Here is a 23445-nt window from a genome sequence, read left to right as displayed (position 1 = left end):
GCTCAATGCTCCCGGGACAATTAACTCCTTCCACCAAGGTCCAGCCTAATCTGCACCTGGGAGACCCTCACAGCTCTGCACACGGGTATAACTAACAATGAAATAAACCAAGTTTTTGTGCTGGGGACCTTGCAGTTTTTGCAGCTCTGAAGTGGGATACTCGAGGTCTGAGAGAGATTTGTGCCTGCGGAGCAGGGGCACAAATGCTGAGTGTTGTGCTGGAGCACGCAACGGAGAATCAGAGCTTTATGTCGAGAGAGAAAAATGTGTTCATGGTTTTCTCATGCTTGCCATGATGGGCTGCTTGTTTCTGAGCTGTTCAGCTTCATATTTTCTGCGTTCGACTTCAGACACCGCACAAGAACAGCTGGGAAATCAGTGAAGCAGCAGAGCAGAGTGGTTACAATAGAAACAAAAAAAAAAAACCAAACCTTATTGAAAGAAAACTGTCCCAGGCAGCCCCATGGTGCCCTTTCACACTGAGACACTGTCCCAGGGAACCCCCTGGGAAATGGCAAGACATATTTTTCCCTGATAACAATGTAGAAAAGCACAGAAAGGCACACGGCATCTCGCTGTGCCGCGCTGCTTTAGGAGAGCGCTGCGGTGAGACCGCGCTTCGCCGTCGCTTTAACAACGCTGGGCTCCTTCCTGGATGCAAATAATTAAATAAATAAGAGCCTAGCACTGAAAAAAAAAAGTGGCTAGTGTCTCATCTAGGACTTGTTTGTTAACTCCTGATGAGATGCTGTGTGCAGTCATGCTGCCCCAAGGAGTTTATAATACCAGAGCCTGAGCCTACAACGTTTCCTAAGTAGTGCTGTGAGCAGCCTCGTGGGACTGCAGTAATTGAGGTAACTGTGTTACTTCTGGACTAGATCATGCAACTCTTACATCAGGCATCGAGCACTTAGGAGAGTAGCCCCATTCACTTTACTGATGGCTTTTAGATGGGAAAATGTATTGCAATCACAAAGTTACCTACCCTTGAAAACTCAGTGTACTCAGGATGAAGTGGAGAAATGGAAAGGAGGTTCTTGTAGAAAACAACCAACAAATGGACTATATGTAAATCTAATTTCTCCCACATGCTGACAATCAAGCCCAGTATTGCCAGTGACTGTCGAATGACTGTGTGTGAGTAGATTTAAGCTGCAATAGACAGTTATGGGTTCCAGCTAAATCCAGCCCTCTGTAATGTTACACTCCATTGTGGACATGCCTCCAAAACACCTCCTGTTTGACAAAAAAAAAATTTCCCTGATTCCTGGACCCCTGAGGTTGCCCAGGACTGCTCCATCCTGAGCAGGAGTCTATTTCCCATATTAAAAGTCAGCTTCTTGGCAGAGGAGTGCTGAGCGTGGAAATCCATTAGCCTTGCCTGTGTGCTGCTGAAATCCCAGCCCCTGTAATGCACTGTCCTGTGCATCCTCCTTGGAAAAAAGAGTCATCCACAGCACTGGTGCCACCACTCTCATAGCCTTGCACACCCTTGTAGTAAATGATTGATCTTATTTATATGATTTAAGGACTGAGTAGGTGTTCTGGGAAGAATTCACCCATAAATGTGGCTGTGTTTGTATTTAATCAAACTCTGTGATATATTCCAGATGTGGATCAGGGTAGTGGCTGAGGAAAGGTGTGTTCACTGTGCAGGGAGTTCTCTGCTTGCAGAGAGATACCCAGAAGAAGAGCATTGAGCTCTTTAGCTTCAAGAACGACCCTGAGTTCAAGTTGTCTCCTTTGTGCCCTCAGTGTTTGCTTGGCCTGGAATAATCTCTGTGAAGAAAGTGAAAAAATTTACAAATATTTTCAAGATGCTCTTACAAATAGTTTCAAGGAATTTTTATAAATATATTCATCATATTCCTAATTTGAGTATAATAATTTATAGATTTTTAACTTTTTTTTTTTTTTTTTTTTTTTTTTTTTGCAGCCATGTGTATTTATTCACATTGATCTTGTGGTATAACCTGATTTTAAATGACTTGTTTCAGCTGTGAGACAATGGCACCTTTATTGGTAGTTGCAGTTCTCTGTTCCTTGATGAGTATTTTAGGGATTAAAAGCAATTATGCATGCAATGGTTACATTTTTTCGGGAGACAGAAGGTCATCATCACTTGCAGGGTCAGTGGAGAGAGAGGAGAGCTCTCCCAGAGTCATTTATTCCATCACCTTTTCCAAGAATTCAGTAGCTTCTTTAGGAAATCTGAAAGTTGTTCTTGACAAACAGCTACAGTTTCATATCCAAGCTTCTGCTTTTTTTTTCTGGAGTTACCAGTGTTGAGGACAGACTTGTTGACTGGATGTTCTTTCACCTTTCCTGGTTGTACCATCCACATCCTTGGAGGTTTCCAGGACCTGAGTGGATCAGGTCAGACCCCAGAGTTGCCCCTGCTGGGGACCAGGGACCTGCTGGGGCTCCTTCCCACTGAAACTCCCTGTGATTTTATGCTTCCTCCACTAGCCTACCTGAGAACTGTTGCTCAGATGAGCAGCTAAATCTTAAGGCTTTGTTTACTGGGCAGAACACGAGTCAGCAGCCACAGGAACGTGCCGGATTCTGGACCCTTAAATCTTGCAGTGCACTGCAAATGATTCCTGTGAGGATCTGGGATGGACTCTCCAGGTGATACATCTCTGGCTGCTGTGTTTAAGGGTTCTTTGTATGTATGTCAGCGTAAAATACTTAATTCTTTACGTAGCAGCCTCTTTTTCTGGGGGACCTATCATCCTCCAGTGGATCAATTTGTCCAAAGGACTGTAATCCATATTTCCTTTGCAGTAGGTACTGGAGCTCTCAACTCTTCTTTTAGCTGATTCAGCTCCAATCTGGCTCGCTTTGACCTCAGAAATATTCCCTGCTAACTGTCCTCCTGTTCACTCCAATTTGTACTGCCTAAATGCCTACTGCTGAGTGTCCCTCTGGCCATTCTGAAAGGTGTTTCATCACACTACAATAAACGTGAAATACTGATGCACTTAAAACAGAAAAAAAAGGAGGGGGAAAGAAGCAGCTGGATATCGACATGGGACTGGACAGGGGCATTTATTACACTTTACTTTCATCCCATTGTCTACCTTTGGCAAAGGAGGGCTCTGAGGGTCCCTGGTGGGCCAAGCCGGTCGATACGACACAGGAGTTAAATTAGACCTCAAGTCGAGCACATATCTACCTTGGCTGGGATACCTCCAACCTAAAGTCCCTGGAAAATTTACATTTTTCCACTAAGTTAACCAATAACAGAGTGAAATGAGTGAGAAAAAAGCAGCTGTCTAGCCTGCATCTTGCTTCATTATCAAATGGATGTTGTCCAAACAGCAGCTTAGGTGCCTTGTGAGGGAGACAAAGAGGCTGATGTATGAGCTGTGGCCAGCGTTTACCAGGCTCATTAAATAAAAACAATTTTTAAAAAAGTTAGTAAACACATAATAACATTTTTGAAAGGTTCCTCCCATGCCTCTTATTATTCTAAAGGTGTTTTTTTCCCTGCTCTTCCCTTCCTTCCAGGATCTAAACTAGCTTTATTGTTTGAGTGCACACAGAGTTCTTACTAATATTAGTCTTATGTTAATTTGTCAGTGTAGAACATGTTTGTTCAATTCAGCACCCTAATTCAGAGGCCTGGAGATGCCAGGTGGTCTTAGTGAGTTTCCACTCTTCCCTAAGTGCTGAAGACTCCAATACCTGGAATACTGTTGCTGTAGCTCTGTGGAATCAGGACAAGAGCTTTCAAAATCTTTGGTTGGAAAACTGATTAAGGTGATTCAGAGCCTTCATGGCTGGAGAAGGGGGCATGGGTGACCACCTCCTGTATTCAAATGACCACCTCGTGGGTGGACAAACCCCTCCAAAAATGTTCAGAAAATAACTTTGTCCTACACGACAACCTCCAGCAAGCATTTCATAAAATCACAGAACGGTTTGGGTTGGAAGGGACATTAAATATTGTCTCATTCCAACTCCCCTGCCATGGGGAGGGAACCTAAGATTACTGTCCTATGAAACAACAAACAAAATTGTAATCGTGTACCAATAAAGCAGTAAATTTATTTAAATTGGACAAACAAACAACAATAACAACAACAACAAAAAAATCCAACCCCCCAACCAACACCTCTCCACCAAATAAAAGAAAGTCTTTCATGCATATTAGGGCTATACTTTTTTATGTTATTTTGTAAGGTGAGGAGGCATTTTATTCATCAGGAATGAAGGCACAGTGCAGGTACTTAATCTGTAAAAACTCTCCTACTTTATTATTTTAATAATCTGAAATATATTCCTCATCTGCCAACTGTTTACTTGAAGCTCAGGCACTTCAAACAACCGCGTCTGTATCTCTTAAAAAGCTTTGCTTGGTTTATTTCCAAAAGAGCTCTTGCCTACCTATTTGCTGGTGGAGAAAATTATTTCGAGACGTGAAGCAGGTAAACCTTAACCTGCCAGATGTCTTCTTCATGTAAGCAATTTAAATTCAATTTGTGGCAGAAAATACAGGCAACTTCTGGATCAATAGGCTGCATTCAGCAGAGCTGACATACAACACCTGATCCACAGCCAACCTGGCTGGGCTCTTATTACTCCTACCTGAGGGACTTTCCCTGGCTTTTATCATTAGGTAAAATCTCTGAGGATTACAGGTACTTAACGCTAATTAGAGCTGCTCTGTTCCCCTCCGATTGAATGGCCTCTGTTTCAGCAACAGCAGCTTCACTTGTGCATTTCAGGGGGATAATTGTGGTGGCACACGCCAGCGAGGTAAATGATAGCCTTGCAAAACACACCCCCAGCATCTCGCAGGAGAAGAGGGTGATGAGATAATAGCTGCAACAAAAGCTGCTGCGCCTTCACCTTGCTCACTTTCGGGGCTTTTGTCAGATACCTGCCTTCAAAGCTGTAATTATGTGATTAGAAGGAAGAGACTGTAAACAAACAGGACTTTACTCCTCCCCAGACATGGGAAGTGAGGCATGTCAATCCCAATCTCCTCCAGGAATACCTGTGCCTCGCTGGCATGTGGAAGGCTCTCGGAGATGTGTGACGTGCATGCACATCAATCCTGCTCTGAGTGCTCACAGCACGCGAGTTATTAGCACAGAAATCATTTTCCATTCACATACGTTTAACCAGGGTTCAGAATGAAATTTAATCATTGCTCAGATTTGTAATAATTATTATTATATGTAGGGTTAAGTGCTGGAAAAATGGAGCTTTTATTTGCCATTTAACAATTCCCCCTTCTATCTGTGAGCTCTGATTCTACCATTATTGTGTTTCCTACAAATATCCCAGATACTTATAAATATTCTATTGCAATGAATTTTATATGACCCTTCAGTTCTAACAGCGGAAGCTGCATTTTGAACTTAACCTAAAATCCAGTGCAGTAAAGCCAATTTTTAAATGTAACCTTTCCACCAAGTGGTAAAGACAGTCATAAAGTCACTTATTATTGCTCAAGTCCCTCTTGACATATAATTAATCCATCTCAATCCCCATCCAAAAATCCAGAGACAGCAAATTTGCCCTTCCTGAATTTACAATTCATAGAGGCAGAGCGTTATCCAGCACTCCCTGACTGGGTGCAAACATTGCAGGAAAGGGAGCACAGATGAACATCTAGGAGACACTCATCTCTCACTGTGTGTCAGCATGAGGGGAAAAATAACAATGACTGGGACAGAATCTCAGAATCCCTCCGAATGACTCAAAAATGTGTGGCTGTGGCACTTGAGGACACGTTTTAGTGGTGAACATGGTGGCGGTGCTGGGTTGATGGTTGCAATTGGGGGTCTTAGAGGTCTTTTCCAACCCTAATGATTCTGTGATTCAGATATGGGTGGAGAGTCTCCTTTCTTTGCATCATGATGAGAACTCCTGACTGCCAGACTTCACACACATCATAGAGAAGTTTGAAGAATGGACCTTTGGAGATTGTCTAGTTCAGTCTCACACTTTGCCTGTCTGAGTGTGGAAAGACCTCCCCATGGAAATCTCTTTGAACTTTAGGAAATAAACCACTAAGTCCTTTTTGAGACAGTGGTGTTTTCCACTAAATGATGCTATTGTCCTGAGGAAATGCAAAGCAGTTGAAAGAAGGTGTCAACATGGGCTAAAATTAAATTATAAGATGCATCCCTTAACCTGGGCTTTGACCTTTGTGTGCACTCAGAAGAAAACACAAAATCTCTCCAAACCCAGAGCTCGTGCTGCTGTAGGCAGCTCATTGCAGCCCTGAGAGCAGCCTTACAAATTGATGCTGTGTCTTCCAGCATCAACCAAAAATTGTTGAGGGCCACATTTATCTCCTGCTTTTTATAACGAGCCCAAACCAAAACTGTGAGTTTCCCAGAGGGTGAGCAAGAAGATAAAGATTAGAAACAGGCTATTTTAAAATAAAACATAAAACTCCAAACAACTCTTCACCATTATATTTCCAGGCTCTGAAAATATTTTTATATGGGGTTGCCATCAAATGATCATTACCTGTCCCTCTGCATATCTTTAGAAACCAGTAATTATTGTAAGAACTAGATACCAATATCACATGAAAATATGCTTGAGTAGACTCTAAATCGGGTATATGTAGAATAATTTAGTCCTCTCATGTGTTTTCTTTCACAAAAATCCTTTACTATATGGCACTATTCAAACCCGTTATTGACTATAAAATTATTGTTTCTCTGCTGCATTCACAAAATTATGAATCTGGTGTGCAGTCTCCTTGTGATTAATCATCTTGTTTTATTGACCAACAATGCTCAAGTAGAGAAAAATTAAGACTGAAAACCTCCTATACATTTAGTGTCCAAATCAAGACACTCTCAGTGTAGCTGGGATTTTTTTACAAATCTCAAAACGATCAAAGTGGGGGACACTCAGCATCTTGGCACAGCAAGGACCATGGGGACAAGGGTACACACTTTTTCCTCATGGAAACTAAGTGACTTGGTGGTCTTCACTCACAAACTGCACAGACAGAACCCAGTTTCCCAGGGTGTCATTCAGCCTCTTAATCATTAAATGGTTTGGGTTGGAAGGGACCTTAAAGAAAATCTCATTCCCACCCCCTGCCATGGGCAGGGACACCTTCCACTATCCCAGGGTGCTCCAAGCCCCAATGTCCAGCCTGGCCTTGGACACTTCCAGGGATGGGAGTGGTGATGAGTCTTTGTTCCTCTCATGGCTGTCAGGTTGACTGCACACCTTCCAAACTGCAACACGTGGGGAGTGGGCTCTACACACAGAAACTGTGTTAATTACACAGACCTGAAAGCCCTGTGGAAATTTACATGTGATCTTGTAATGATTTGCCATATCATAACACGTATGCTCTGATCCAGCAAATCACTTAAGAAAGTGCTTAAGTTCAGCCTGTCATTTTAAATGAAGCTTCAAGATCAACCTTGATGCTGTAATGACATAAGTGAATTAGCCTGGAGCCTTAATGTAGTCTCCTTTGTATGATTTCGTTTATTCTTACAAAATAAACAGAGGCTAAGAATGATTTCAGAGGTTATTTCGTGTGGTACTGCTGTGAACTGGGCACAGATTTTGGCAGAACTGGAAATTTTAGGGCCATGGAAGAGCTGAGTTCGTGAATGGTAGGACAAGATATAAAGGCTTTAAACAGAGAGCAGGTATGGATTAGATATTAGGAAGAAATTCTTCCCTGTGGTGACTTGAAAATATTTGGGTGAATTTTTAGTGGAATGGTAACACTTGTCTTGGTATTGAGAATGTTGTCCCTGCAGCATCCAACACCTTGAGTCAAAATACGGGGAGAATAGGGCTAAAAAAAAAAAACAAACAAAAACCTGCTTTTTAGTCTTAATAAATATTTTAGGGGAAGGAATTGTTATTTGACCAATTAAAATTAATAATAAAGAAACATTCTTTCTGAATGTAGTCCTTCAACAATTTTCAACTTCTAACTGTGTTGTGCACCTGACACAGCAACACCCCTGTCACTGCTCTATGGTTCTAACATGAGAAATAACACTTTAAAGTATAAATACAAACATACTAAACTTATTTTCCTTGCCAGCAATCTGAAAAATGGCTGAATTGTTTATGCTGAATTTTTCCAAAAATTACCCCTGACATAAGCACTCAGGATTCAGCCAGAGCAATTACAGGCCTGTGGAATCATAAGTGACAGAGCCCAGGGTTTTATACTGGAAGGCATCAGGCATCCCTACACTCACACACCGGGAGAGAGGGGGGAAAAAAAAAAAAAAGAAGGAAAAAAAAGGAAAACGGGAGGCAGAGGGAACATATGTTGGAGACAATCCTGCCTCCCGTAAAACTGCTGTTGAGTCAAGTAACCTGTTTAAAAACAATGTATTCCTCTAACTGCAGCCACCTGGCTCGTAATTATAGTCCTCATTAGAAACCGCTACAGGTCTTGAGTGATTAGTTATTGTTTATAAACTGTTCAACTGGAGACCACCTGTTTTCGTACAGCGCCGCACCTTCGTCTTGCCTGGCTGCCTCCTGCCTATTAATAGAAAAGCACCTGTTTCCTGACAGGGCAAGCCCAGAGATAAACCTGTGTGTCTGAAGCAGCTGGGGGAAAGGTCTTTGTGAAGGACACCCAGATCTATTTGTTGCTATTAAGCTGTCGCCAGTCGCAGTTAGAGCGCTTGATGGAGTTGCCCTGCCTCGCGTCTCTCGTGTCCGTGTAGACTCCCCGGCATCTGATGTGGAGCTCTTGGAGAATGTTTATAATTAGCCCTCCAGAGATTGGGAAATCCGGAGAAATAAAGCATGAGGTTTGAATGCTGGCACTAATTGTTAAAGAGTTAAATGCTCCTGTATGCAAAGCACCCGAGACGAAGGGAAAGGTGAGTGGCTCCGTGTACAGATGCAGGAGGTGAGGCATGAACGCCGTGTTCCTTAAATAAACACAAGGATCACTGCGGCCCCACTGGCAAAGACAAAGAGGAGGCACTGATTTCTCAAGGCAATTCAGTCATGTAGACAACAAACTCATGCTGCAGTTAAAATATTTAGAGCCAAATTCTTCTCTGAGTCACGCTGGATTCAGCTGATTTATTCCCAGACCTAAACAGTGTAAGTGAGAGCAGAATTTGGCCCCTACCCCCCAAACTATTGTTATCCCATCACTAATTTTCATCTACGTCCATGAGTGGCAAATGGCATCTTTATTTTATTTTATTTTTAAGTTGCCTACCTGGTTTTGAACTAGGAATGAGCTCGGTCTCCAAGGCTGTCAGTGTGGGGGAGTGGACACATGAGCAGAGAGGCAGAGCTGGAGGCACAAAGCTGGAGCGAGCTCTGCATGGAAGAGCCGGCTGTGCGCTCAGAGGAGGAAGGAGCAGGCTGTGCTGTGTGAGGGACACACCAAAACTTGCTTGGGCAAGGAGAAATGGGACCATTTGGCACTGGGATGAAGTCAGTTTCAAGGAGTGCGTCGGGTGTTTGCAGCACTCTAAATCCCAGGTGATGCAGAGAGCAGCGGGAGCTGCCATGCTTTAGTGTGATGGTGGGGGTTGCAACATTCCCAGGCTCCCAGAACCCCTTTTCCTGCTCTATTTTAAGCCCTTGTGGCCACGCCTTAACCCTTACCCAGTGTAATATTTGCTGCTGTGGTTTGCAGTGGGCATCCCCCACTGTCTGGCATTTTATTGAGGAACATCAAGGCTCCCTTTTCTCTGCCTTTCCTCTACTTATGAACCAAAAAGCTACCTCTGTATGTGACCTGCAGGTATTCCCTAGAAAAACAATATTTAGTTTTCTGATTAGCATTTTTGGGATTGGCTGATCTTCCTTAAGGGCACGTTATTGCTCATAGGCAGTCGGTTTTGCTTACTCATTTATTGGGTAACTGATAGTTTCCAAAATGAGATGGCACATCATGAAAAATTAGGGGATAACACAGTCTCAACATTAAGCCAGGAAAGTTTTCCGTATTAAGACACAGTGGCATGATGAACAACCCAGTCACCACCCTGTGTTCCCACACAGCAAATGTTAGGCACCTGTGCATAGCAGTGAATCATCTTATCAGCTGGTTATTCATGGCTGAACATGTTCCCAGCCCTATTTCTCAGTGTTTGACCATCCCCGAAGCTTCTTTGCTCCCTGCTCTTCCTCAGGAACAAACAAAAATCTTTCACTTTATGTGAAACATACAAACTTTCAATTCATGTGGAATAAGCTTGGCTAACACCACCAGATTTGTGCAACTGAAGTGAGATGTATGTATTTATCTGTTCAATATTTAAATGATAACAACGATCCCCAGTATTATTTCAAGGATTCTGTAAAACTTCACCTCCAGCAGAACCTCAGGATGGGCAGCATCAGACCTGTCCACCCAAAGTCCCAAGTACATGGAGCCACCAAAGGATTTATGCACATTTGGGAAAACAAATGACAAATAACTTGGTGTCTTAGAAATTTGACTGTGGGACTGAGGTTTTTTTGGGGGTGCAGGATCCTCACTGTGTATGCTATTGTTGTTTATACAGCTGTGGATGTATTCAAACTGATAGAAACAACAGAGTGGGTTATTATTTATTGCAAAATACTGTGTGGGTACACTCCAAATGGTTCATGGTGATAGCAGTCACAGGTTTGTGTTTTGAATATGTTTACCTGAAGTAAAATATCAAGTGAAAGGAGCATAATTTGATAAATAATTGGAACAATAGATTGTACAAAAAAATAATCATGTCTAATTCTTGCCTAAAGAAAAACCCCATGGAAATAACCCTCTGAGTGTAGTTTCCAAGCATAAATGCATTTTAGATTCTTAGGGGATTTATTAATTTCCCCTTTCAAATGTGGGAAACGGTTGTTGTAATGACAACATCATCATGCTGGAACAGTGGTAAATAAATAAATAAATTAATAAATAGCAATAGTTACCTCTCTATTGTCCTGCTACAGCTTTTCTGCTAATGTTTGGCTAGATATTTATACAATTCAGTATCTTGCAGAAAGCGTGCATAAAAGCCCAAACCCAACAAAAGACTGAGGGGTTACAGGGCAGCACAGAGGGGTCTCTTTTTAAAGTGACTAACCCAGTTGATTTCAGTACAAGTTTGGAAAATAATCAAAAGTTCTCCGTTGTGGAGAACTGGCAATAGGATCTGCAGGAAGCCCAGATCTTCCTTGCCCAGTGGGTTTCCACATGTTTGGAGAAACCAGAACTTTCCAGAGCTAGCGCAACCTCTCTCTTTGAAATCTTTCCTTGCTGTTTCTTTTTTAAAGGTGTTAAAGAAATATGACTGTAATAACCACTGACAAAAATCTCTGGGCTTGAACTGAAGTGGGAAATCACAGAGGTTACTTATTTCCTCATGCTTTTACCATTTGTTCTCTTTTCTTGAGGAAGTTGAAAGACCTGAGTTTCAAACTTAATAAGGCCCCATGCCGTTTCTAAGAGTATTTACAACATGCAAAAAATAAGCCAGCACATTTCTTATATTTAAATTTGTTTTCAGTCATCTAAGCTATTACACAGTAGGACATCCCCAAACCTTTTGTAACAAGCAGTAAATGTTTCTCAGACAAGGGGAAGAATGATGTGTTCAACTGTAGCTGCTTGAGCCAGGGAAAGCGACAAAACATTGGAGTTCGTGCCCTCCCCACATCCCAGTTTGTTTCAACATCATGGAAACGGAGCTGCCTCCAGCCCATGGCACGTGCTGCAGACTTGTGCGTGGGGTGGCAGCTTGTGGGATGCCCCACAGGGGTGGCAGCAGCTTCCTTTGACAGCTGGAGCTCTGTGGTGGAACAGACAGTGACCTTTGGTTTTAATAACCACAATTGCTTCCCATTTTCAAGGCTCTGCCCTAAACCCCTTTGGTTTAGTGGGAGGCTTTCTGTTTCTAGTGGTGGGGAGTGAGGATAATTCTTCTGAGTACCAGTTGTGCAACACCTGCTCTAAACACCATCAGGAGTTCAGTTCTAATTCTGGTCCATGTCTAATAGCTTGGTGTGTCACGGAGCAAAACAGCTCCGGTCCTGGGAATGCTCTGGATGCAGCAGCAGGGCCACGGAGGCAAAGCCGGTTCCTCAGTGCAAGGCTGTGTGTGTTTGATAACCAAGGAACCAAAGCGAGTTCTTGGAACATGTCCTCATATGTCCTAAATAAACAGTGTTGCAGAAGCCTTCCTAGTGAATCCTACTTTTTGAATCCCTTCTCATTCTGGAGAGACTTTATCATCTGAAGCAATCATGCATAGAAGGAATGTCTGAAGGCCTCAGTGACACTCATTAGTGGTTTTTGGATGGCATATTGGGGAAAACTAGTTCTGTTTTGTTTAAATTCCTTTTGCAAACAAACGTTAGCACCTCCAAACTCCAAATACACCCAACGTCCATCTGAGAGTCGCTGGAATGCCGATGAGACATTTCGTCCAGTGCTCTACTGAGTCACTGTAAAAATAACCCCACCAAGAACAGCTGACCAGACTCACTTTCATGTCAATCTTTTCTCCTTTTATTTTCCTTAAAAAAAAAAAAAAAAAACAAACCCCAACAACATTACTAAAAGTTGAATTTAAGTGGGAACGCGCAGATTGAGGAGGCTTCTTAGATGGAAGATCCAAATCATTATTAAAACAAAAAACACCCTGAAATATGTAGACACATACTTGCCATGGAAACGTTGGAAACAACATCAACATGAATCATGTTGGAACTGAGTGGGCACGGAGCGGTTTGGAGGGTCCCGGTTGCCAGCCTGAGCCGAGCGAGAGCCGCTCTCCGTCCTCATGGGTCGTTCCACAGGGACGGCGCCGCGGGATCGCCGTGGCCGGGGTCACATCGCCACAGACACGGCATCTGGGGAAGGCACAGCGGGGTGTTACGAGGCGAAATGTGCCTGTCTTCAGCTGCTGTGCTGCCAACAGTGATTATTTTGTCTCATAATATCGTGTTTTCTAATCGACCAAGTGAAGCTCCAGCCACTGGGCATTTATGCAGCTGCAACTGGGCTGTGTGTAAGTGAATTCCTTTGAGAAGCATAAAGAACGTCCCAAAATAGCTTCTAACAGACATTTTTTAATGTCTTCCTGCATTTGCTGCCTCTTTTTCTGGATTTCTCTCTTCTCTGTTGGCCAAGATGGGTTCTGAACAAGTTTGACTGCTTCTTAGTTCTTGTGGCTTTTCCTGATGAGCAAGGCTGAGAACTGCTTGCAAGAATCTCTTTAAGTAGCTGTTTGCAATTTTTTTAGCCTATGTTCAGTCTTAGGATGTCTCACAGACAGTTAGAGGGTAAAATTGTCATAATTCCTGTTTGAGCTTTTGTCCTACTGGAAAAGATAAATGACTGAAACTCTTAAGAACAAACAGTGAAAACAATCTTAGAAATTGTCCTTTATCCTTCCGCTTGGTTTTGTCTTTTCCTTTATATATTTTTTTCAGAAATCTAGATTTTAGCTACACTTAAGAAGAACAGTCTCTATTTTTTCAGTTTCTCTGAGTTAGTCTGACCCATGGCGTGGTGGTCTTCCCACCAGGGAAGGACATTCAGTTAAATAATCCTTTTAAAAGACATTTCAGAGAGAAAGAATAATCTCTACCACCAAAGCAGGAGCTGAAAAAACCCTCAGGTTAAGAGGATGAGGCATGTTATTGAGGAAAGCAGTGTAAGTTCGGAATTTCTATAAGCTTCTCTACCTGGGATAAATTTACTTTGAAGTCCCTTTAAACGTATCCTAATAGGCATTAAAACTGGGGTCATCTGAATTTCAGCCTTTATAGGTAAAGTCAGTGTTCATTTAGAACCCATAAACACAAGGAAGGTAGACATGAATCAGTTTTGGACAAGTGCTTACTGCATCAGCTGCTTCAGAATCTCCTGGTGGTTAAAGCCAGAATATGTAACTTTGCATTTACTCAGCAGTTCCTCGTGGGTGATGACCTTGGCTGGTCACTGTGGTTTGAAACACACCAACATTTCCTATGAAGACTCCCTTTATGCCCAGCAAAGAGTATCTGTGTGAGACAGGTTACTCTGTTTAAATATTTTTAGATGGAGAAAGGTTACGTTAATTAATTTAAAAAATATTCCTTCCTGATGTCTCTCTAGAGATGGGTATGAATTCTTCTCTTGAACTGTTGCCAGCAAGACATAGCCCTTTCTGGAGGGGCTTGGAGCCCAAAAGCTGCTGATGCTCTCTCTGAATGGGAGAATACAATTTCTTACAAATTATATATTCATTTTTACAGGCTGTGGTCTTTATGGAGACTTTTCCCTGTTATGCCCCAAATTATCTGGTCCATTAAAAAAAAATTCACATCCAGCATTCCTTACTTGTCTCCATGAGATTATATGATGCATGCCACAATTTTCCTGAAGGTGCTCGCATTTCTGATTGGTTTATTAATTTGTGTTTATTGTAGGTACTCTGGTATAATGTTTTATCTTAATTAGTATTTTTATACCCACTATATTAAGTACGTATGTGGGCAGGCTTTTATGCTGCAAGTCTTCCTAGGGCAACTGAGGTTTAGTGTTGTACTTCAAGAAGGAAGAATTATAATCAATTTAAAAGTAATTACAGACACATTTTGCTTCAAAAACAAACTATGTTGCATTAACACGAGACAATATTTTAGGCTGAAATCCATAAGTTTTTAGTCTGATAAGCCTCCTGTTGAGCTGTGCGTGATATCAACCTACCTTAAATTAGGATAAACCTGTCTTCTTAGGATAAAATCTAACCTTTATTTTTCCTCACAGAAATAAATCCTCTTCTTGGGCATTCATTGCAGAAATTATTTAATCCACCTCTTTTTAAAAAGATATGTGTTGTTATTATAAGACTGCAAAAATAATATGCATTTTTTGATTAATTCTTTTGCATTTTACATGTGGGGCAGAATTCTCGTGCTCATGGAAATATTTAATTTCTTGAGTAAGACCCTTAAAATCAGGTCCAGTAGGAGTAGCAGAGAACTAAAACACTGTTTGGGTTTTTTTGTCATGAGAGAATCAGAGTTTGTGCTTCTTGGTTCTTCATGGTGGACACTCAAATAATTAAATGGCTACAGGCTAATATTATTTTTTGCAACTTTATTCTGTGAATACCTTTTAGCTTCAATAGATATTAATTTCTTCTTTTTTTTTTTTTTTTTTAAGATACATATTTCTGTTTTGTATAGAGGCAAGATTTGATTTAATCTAATACTTTCCTGGTAAAAATCTTTGAAAATTACAGTGCTTTTCACATCATGTTCCTCATCTTCTATGTCTGTAAACGAAGGTTCTGCCTGCTTTGAGCAACTTCAATCTTGCATTATTTCAACCAGTTAGGTGGAATTACCTTCAATCAGACAAAGGAATTTGGATGTTTTGCCCTTATTTTTAACTTCTGGTTCTGACATGGGCTGCTCGAGCTGGGCATGCTGCAATTGCAGTCAGCAGAGGTTGATGCAGGAGTGCTTTAGTTGGTGAGTTTGCAGTTCTGCTCTCAAGGAGGAGCGAGCTGTAAATTACCCACCAGTGCGCTGCTGAGTCACTCGAATACTTCAGACTCCTCTAAATGCAAGATCCAGTGGGGCTGCTGAATTATCCTAGGCTGTTTTTCAGAGGATCCTCGTGTCACAATCTCATTCTCAACATGATTTTTTTTTTTTTGTCTGGATAAGTATTTAATTTGAGATTTCAGTAGTGAAGAGAATTGAGTCGAGACATTTTAAGTGCTTCTTCGTCTATCATTAGAGACACCAAGTGACACAGGAAAAGATAATGAACATAGAAAGAGCCCCCAAAGCACTTTTAGATCGTTTCCTGAGAGTCAGCAGGCCAATATTGACTTTGATTAAGCAGTCACTTCGGTCCCATTAGTTTGGCAAACTGTGAAACAGAAGCGAGCGTCCTTTCCAAGTTGGTTTTGCATAAACTCTTTTACAACTTCACTTCTGAGTTGCTTTAGAACATCTCTGTTGTTTTGGTTTTTGCTTTTTTCGTCCTTTCCTCCTCAAGCAAGGTATTTTTTTAAGTCTTTGAAAGATTCTGTAGTCTAAAACTCACATAAGGATTTATGGTATGAACCAGTGACACTTAACAATCTTGTTTTGTGCCTCAAAACTGCAGAGGAAAGCAAAGATGCATATTTCCTTCTCTGGAGTTTGTGCATCTGAGGCTTAATTGCCAGATTTTAAATTAAAGGCTTCGTTTCTGAAATTATTTTCTGGTGTAGGTGAATCTTATGGTTATATACAGCTCTGAAATTGTCTGCCATTTGTCAGGGAAAGCTCTTTCCCTTGTGCCCCTTTAGTGTGAGTTTGAGTTCTGGCCATTGGTGTGTAACTATCAGGAAAGATGCATGGGAGACTTGACAGAACTTGTGTATGTTTTTTATTATAAGTTCCACAAATGCATTTTTAACCTTTTTTTTTTTTTCCTCCCAACAATAATTCAAAACAGACAGTGGGCTCTTGTTCCTTCCGACTGTGTGTAGAGTTGGAGATATTGTGACAAGCCTTGAGCTTCTGGTGGGTTTTGGGTGCTGATAAAAGAGGAGCTCACTGCACCTGGGTCATCGGGAGGTCTTTTCCAGACTAAATGATTCTGTGATTCTGTGATCATGGAGGAACCCTGAAGAAACCCAGTGAATGCAGAGCCTGTTCATAGTCTGCAAGCAGATACTTCAAATTGGGGGAGTCATTACAGAGATGAGGGATCTTGCAAATGTTCCCTTTGCCCATGAGGGAACTCTTTCCCAGACTCTGTTTTGACTAGACACTCTTCACTGATTTATGTACTCTATAAATCTCTCTGGGCCATGCCTGGTCTCAAAGGTACCCAGATAGTTTTCTACTGTAACTTTCTGTCCTTTGTAGTTCCTTTCAGGTTGAGAAAATCCTCATCATTACTTTTCAATGTTTTTATTTCCAGCGCATGAGAAAAAAATCATGTTACACATAAATGAACAAAAAGGGTAAAAAAGAATTAATTCACTATTTCTTAACATCCTTCAAGCCAATTAGCAATAGGTCTGAAGAACAGACATCTGGCAGATTGGCTATAATTGGCAGCATTTTCTGTGGCAGTTTGATATCACTCTTCTGCTTCACCTGGAAAGTCTTTAAAGAGGTTACATCGCTGAGCTGACATTCCAACAGTCCAAGATCACGTCCATCGTCGTTTCTGTTCAAATGGATTTAATTTCAGGAATACCCTACACATTATTTCACATATTCTTGGCATTCTATGCCACCAGAAATGCGTATTAATGCATTGCTAAATATTTTATAATCAATGTATTAACATAAATAAAGGGGGAAAGTAGGTTGTTTCTTATCCCAGCATTGTAATCAGGAATATTGTAAGGGTGGATTAATTAGCTGAGCTGAGGTGCTGAGTCCAAGATATTGCTAGATAATTTTTTATCTCAGCATCTTCTTTCCAAGCCTTAAAGGTAATCCAAATTAAGGTTTATATTCCTGTGTATCTGCTAGTGTGGAGCACACATAGGCATGAGCACAGTGGTGCACACACGCCCGAGCACAGCGACACAGAGCGTAGGCACACATAGATTTCTACATGAATTTGACATTGATTTCTGGGGTAAACAAAAGGTTTTAAGTCTTTACTTGCCCAAAGCTAGATCATGATATTCTGCATTTCAAAGTGTCCAACTACCTTTAAAGTGATGGCTGCAGAGTCCCCCAAGGCATAAAGCAGATAAAACCTTCTTTTAAAAGTATTTTGCTCACCTTTGTAAAAAAAGGAACTTGGGGTTTATTGAGTGCAGGAAAGGCTCATTCCCATAGTAACCAATGCACGGCTGATATTGATCAGCAGAGTCAAAGGCAAAACCTACTGACAGGAATAAAGAGGGACGATTCCTTATCCTCATATGTATTCTTCCTGGAGTTCTGTAGGTAACCGATACCACAGGCGTGGAGCGGGTTGTGTCGTTAACGCGCACCAGGGCTCCTTATCCAGAAGAAAAGCTCCAAGTGTGCCTGATTTTTTACTAGATCCTGCAGTCTTTTCTCTGGCAAAACTCCCTGTGATTTTAGAAGGACTTTCCTTGAGCGAGGTGTGTGCAAAATTGATCCCTTTGTCTTGAAGGAGCATGGCCAGCCTTTGAAATCTCTTTAATGCTTTATTTTCTACCTCAATTAATGAGACCTTAAAGGTGTTTAAATATCCCCTCCTTTGTTCTCCATACTTGTGGCAGGTGTGAGATCTGATAAATTAACATTTGCAATCACGCCTGATTGCTCTTTAATGATTTCATTAGGTGTTAAATATAAGGCTTAGCATCCTTTTTATGTTAGGCATTCCTTTTTGAACTGCACTGCTTCACAAAAAAGATCTTTGAAACCAAGTGCTCATGAATTATTAGCATTCAGTACAATGCATATACATACCTTAAATCCTCATCATGATTAGATCATTCCCAGAATTGACAAGTCTATAAAAATGAAGAAAGGAGACCTGTGAGAGCTGTGCAAGGAGAGATATTTTGTAGAACATGCTATCACATAATAAAGAATAAATTCTCTCAAGTCTGATAGTTTTACAAGGTTTTACATACTCCTAGGCAGGTAATAATCTTCCTTAGGTTTTGGTTGTTTTTTTTTTTTCCCCTGGACCTGCAAGGAGCCTTAACATTTTTTTCCTGAAAAAAAAAAAAAACCTGTTAGATAACAACTGAGCCAAAATTAAATAACCCCAAAAGTCTTCCTCTCTAATCCCTTCTGTGCATGCTTAATGTATCATTCTCCCGCTTCAATTATGCCATCTGCATTATGTCTTTCGCTCCCAACTCAGAAAGTTGTTAAAAGGAAAAGCCTCTTTGAGAGTGTCACAGCTCTGTTATGCAGGCCTATACCTGTGCTGGCAGCATGCTCTTCTTCTCACCTCATATTGCCTCTTGCCTGGGGAAGAGATCCCCGCCGTGCACATCAAACTGGAAACTGAAATGAAATTAAGCTGGTATGCAGGAGGTGGAGTAGGTTATGATAAGCGAGCAGAGGAGGCTCTGGGAAGAGTTTTTAACTTAGTTCTTTGGCCCAAAAAATCACCAAAGCTCAAAGCCCAGTCTTGGAGATCAAAATCCTAGCCCAAAAAATCAACAGCAGGGTTTGACTCTGGATCCTTAATAATGAAGGTAGCCTGGTTTCCAGAGATGCTGGGAACACGCAGATGTCACTGGCTCCAGTTGCACGTTCAAATGTCAAATTACAGGCAGGGATTTCCAACCATTGGGTTCAGACCTCTTCATTTCCTGTTGCAATCCATCTCTGCACAAGGTGTCATCAAGACTTCTTGCAGGATCTTGGCCGAGCAGCAGATACTCTGGGCATTTTTGAGAGATGATACTGGATTTCCAGTGGGATCAATTCCTCAAACTGATAATGAGTAACACCAGGCTTTTGGAAATTCTCAGAAAATTCTTGAATTTTGCAGGACCAGCTCAGTAAAATTCGTTACTGAGTTTAGGATTATTTGAAGAAGGTCACGGTATATTCAATCAGAAATAATTAAGGAGCAAGTTTTGGAAAGGTGTTTTATATTTGCACCTTTTACGACCACAAATGTAGGCAGTAGTTTGTCCTCTGTTTCACACCTTTTCATTAAAACCTGGTTTTGGTTTATTTCTAGCTTACAACTCTAACACATAATATCTCAGCCTGACACCCCATATGATTTGAAAATTTTAGGGGGAAAAAAAAAATCCCATGCATAATATACATTTATAAACATACAGATACTGCAGATCAAATCGTGCACTGGAATGCAGAGCCATTTTTCTCTGACTGACTTACAGAGCAGTGCTCTGGAGATGATTTTATGTTTAGTTTAAAATGGCTGCAATATTCAACGTAGAAAACTATCGTTTACAGCCTTCGCAGTCCCCATCTCTCCAGCAAAAAAATTATCATCAGGGGTTTAGTTTCCAGGATTTTTGGATGTTTCTGAAACCTTGGCTGGGTGTCCCACCCCATTCTCATGACAGACCCAGTACCCGCTGAGCAACGATCTGAGCACAACAGGACCAGCTCGAGCATTTGCGCGACAATCGAAAAGGTTCTGGAGAAGGATGTGCTGACACAAAATGCTGTCCTGGGGACCTTCAGTGCTATTATCTTTAAATGATCCATAATCATTAGGAAGCTCTCCTGGCACTACTAGGATGAGTTTCTTGGAGGAAAAGAAGTCTCCTGTGTAATCCAGTGCTATCGTTTAAAGCTCGCTTTCAGTTCTGGAGCCCTGAGAAGTTTTTAAGTTCGAATGGCTTCATTTGAAACATTCTGCAGTAGGGGCTGGCAGCTCCCTCCCCTTTATCAGAATGGTTTGAAAAGCCATCAAAATGGTTCTTGCAATTCTAAAAAGTATTAGCTGAGTGATGGGATGTTTATAGTTTAACACTGACAGCTCAGAAGTAAAATTAGAGTAAAATCTGAATGATACTTTTCTGTTATGAACAATTTAAATACTTTTCATCATGTTCTGTCAAAACCTGGTTGGATACAGAAGCGAAAAGAAAATTTGATCCAGAAGAGCACCAAGAGTGGAGTTGTTTGAGTGTTTAGTATGAAATAGCAATCCAGGAGCCTGGAATTTCCCAGCAGCCTTTAGAGGCCTACCAGCACTTGCAGAGTCGAGGCCGACAAAGTACAAATACCACAGGTAAATCCATCAGAGCTGTGCATGGCAGAAATCCTTATTGCAGCCACAGGTGGATTTGAGAGCTGTGCTGGAAATTCTGCAGGGGGAAAAGAAAGGGGGATAGGGGACTCTTGGGCAAGGCTTCTGCCCAGCTCCCAGGCTGGTCAAATCGGATGGCGTGACACGGGGAGTCAGAGCATGAAGTTGGATGAGGCTTGGAGCAACCTGGTCTAGTGGAAGGTGTCCCTGCCCTTGGAATGGGGTTGGAACGGGATGATCTTTAAGGTTCATTTCAACCCAAACCCATCCCATCATTTCTATGAGGCAGCATGGGAATTCCTCTGAGACATTGAAGCTACCAACATTCAGTGGGATGGAAGTGTCTTTACCCACCGACAAGGAAGCAAGGCCACCATGAAAAGTAGTTCCTGAACTGCTTACAGATGAAAATTTTTTTCTTGTTGGGAGAAATGTATTTATTTCTCCATTCATCCGTGGTGGTTAGACCATGTCTGGCCTTTTTCTTTGCCTTCTCCAGAGGTCTTTAGTGTCATACAGCAGCTTACCAGCTTGTGGGGTCACCTGGGATTTTAGAAAACCTCATAGGAAATGGATCATGCAAGATCACAGTAAAGAAAGGCAAATCATTTTCTTCTTCTCTCTTACACTCTGCCTGACAGCTAATTTTCAAGTCCATCCTTTCATGTGCTTTACGGGAGATTAAGATGAAATTAGTTCAGGAAGGATACCGCTCAAGATCATTTTAAGATTTTCCAAAGCTCACCAGCTTGTTGACCTGTAAACCACCTTTAGCTGGACAGATGGTAAGTAACAAATTGATCTCAGCCAATAAAAATCTGTCAGAACAATCTGCTGTTGGCAGGTGTCAGATAATTATCTCAATGAATAGATAAGCAAAGTAATAAGCAAATTAGAAGCTTCCATTGTAAATAACAGGAGGAATTTTATTTATTTGTTGCAGGCAGGCCCTTGATCATCTGCTGAAAAAAAAACCCCAAAGCTTGTTTGATATCATAGGAAACTCACTGAAAAGTTGTATGGGTTGAAGGTGGTGTTACCAACACCAAGTTTTTTGCTTTTCAGCACTATGACTCCACTGTACTGATTCAAATTTCACAAAAATACTTGGCTGAGATGTGGCGAAAGTCCATGTCGGAGCAGTTGTGTGATATATTGTTGTGGTTGCAGTTATTTTTTATATGAACAAGCTGTCAGAAGCCTATTTGCAAACCTGGACCTCACTGCCCTGGGCACACTCATAAAAAGATGGTCTCTGTCCCAAAACTCTCACCCTGAAATAGAAGACGAGAAGATACAAATTGGGTGTTGATGGGCCAAAGAGAAAAGTGCTGTGCTCAGAAAGGAATTCCCGGAAAATATTGCAGCAGGATGGTGGATAGGCACAGGCAAGGACTTGGCAGTGCTTGGGAAATGGCTGGACTTGATGATTTTAGAGGTCCTTTCCAAACAAAATCATTCCCTGTGATTCCAAGACCGTTTGGGATACCACAGAGAAGAAATGTGGGAGTGGTTTGCATTGGGATTTGGGAATATTTAGCATCTTTGTGAGATGTTTGGTGTTTTTATTTTATTCAGTGTGAATACATACGTAGTACAAGGGGTTGGATAGAAAGTGGCATCGTTTCTTTTTTTGCCTTTATAAATGTCCCTTTGGTACCTCTGGGGCTGGCTGTGACATTCTCAGACACAGAATCTCTCCAAGGGGAGCTGAAAAAAATTGCTTCAGCTGACAAGAGGCATGTTGCAAATTAAGGATTCAGGCTGGATAGGGCTTGGAGCAACCTGGTCTAGTGGAAGGTGTCCCTGCCCATGGCAGGGGCTGGAATAAGATGAGCTTTAAGGTCCTTTCTCACCCAAACCATTCCAGGATTCTGTGATTCTCTAACTTGTACGTGCTGGGATTGTTTCCTGTTTTGTTAAACTTTGCTAAGAGATGTTTTCAAAGCTCAGTGCATTTCTGTCAGTCCTCACAGTGCCAAATCCAGTGAGTGGACCAGCAGCAGTTACAGTGGCCACAAGCACTGAGTGTCAACTTCAGTGTTTGCCTGCATGTGCACTGCAGTCAGCTGTGCAAGTCCTGCAGGACTGAAGGCATGTCTTGTTCATTGAGGAAAAATTAGGGCTGGGTTTCAAAAACCCATCTATTACAAAATAAAAAACATAAAATTACCTCAGAGTGAAACTCCAAATGGTCTCTCTGAGACCTGGAGGCCAGTGGAGGAGGAATCTGGCTGCTCTGTGGCTCCTGTGTGCAGGTCCAGCAAGTGCCACAGGCAAATACTGACCTGGGAAGCCTGGTTTGCACATCCAGAGCCACGAGCACACCTGACACACCCTGTGCACACCTGAACACTGAGCTGTAAGAGCTCTTAATTGATCAGTGATATCCAAATGAAAACTTCTGTTGCCTTATTGATACCAAGAGGAGACTAGAATTTTAAACATTTATCTTAATTACAGCCACTAGTGAGGTTAACCTGTAGCAGACACTCCTGTAAGAGGAGTTTGGTGGTAGCATAACTTGTATTCCTGGGCTCTGCCAAGAGAAAAGGCCAGATTCATTCCTCTCCTTGATTTTTGCTGGAGTTACATCTTCCATTAACATGGATCATTAAATCCTTGCTTTTCGGGCAATGACCCCCAAGGGTTGCTGTGTTTCAGGGTGGCAGAGGCCCTTCTGCAAGGGGAGCTGAGGTTGCCTGCCCTGTGACAGCACCCTGCACATGCTGAGCAGCAGCCAGCAGGGAACAGCTTCCAGAGGCATCAGCAGCCACTGTTCCCATATT

The 23445-nt window shown here is 41.8% G+C and overlaps 1 long non-coding RNA gene across 3 annotated transcripts in view; it reads left to right on the top strand.

Annotated features, from left to right (window-relative positions):
* LOC138113227 (uncharacterized) overlaps nucleotides 1-23445 on the top strand; it is a 246140-nt gene that overhangs the window by 188141 nt on the left and 34554 nt on the right. The gene's annotated exons all lie outside the window — the stretch shown is intronic.

This window comes from Aphelocoma coerulescens, chromosome 7, assembly GCF_041296385.1.
Source record: "Aphelocoma coerulescens isolate FSJ_1873_10779 chromosome 7, UR_Acoe_1.0, whole genome shotgun sequence".
Lineage (NCBI taxonomy): Eukaryota > Metazoa > Chordata > Aves > Passeriformes > Corvidae > Aphelocoma > Aphelocoma coerulescens.
The sequence above is the reverse complement of the archived record's forward strand: the minus strand, read 5'-3'. Positions and strand labels throughout refer to the sequence as shown.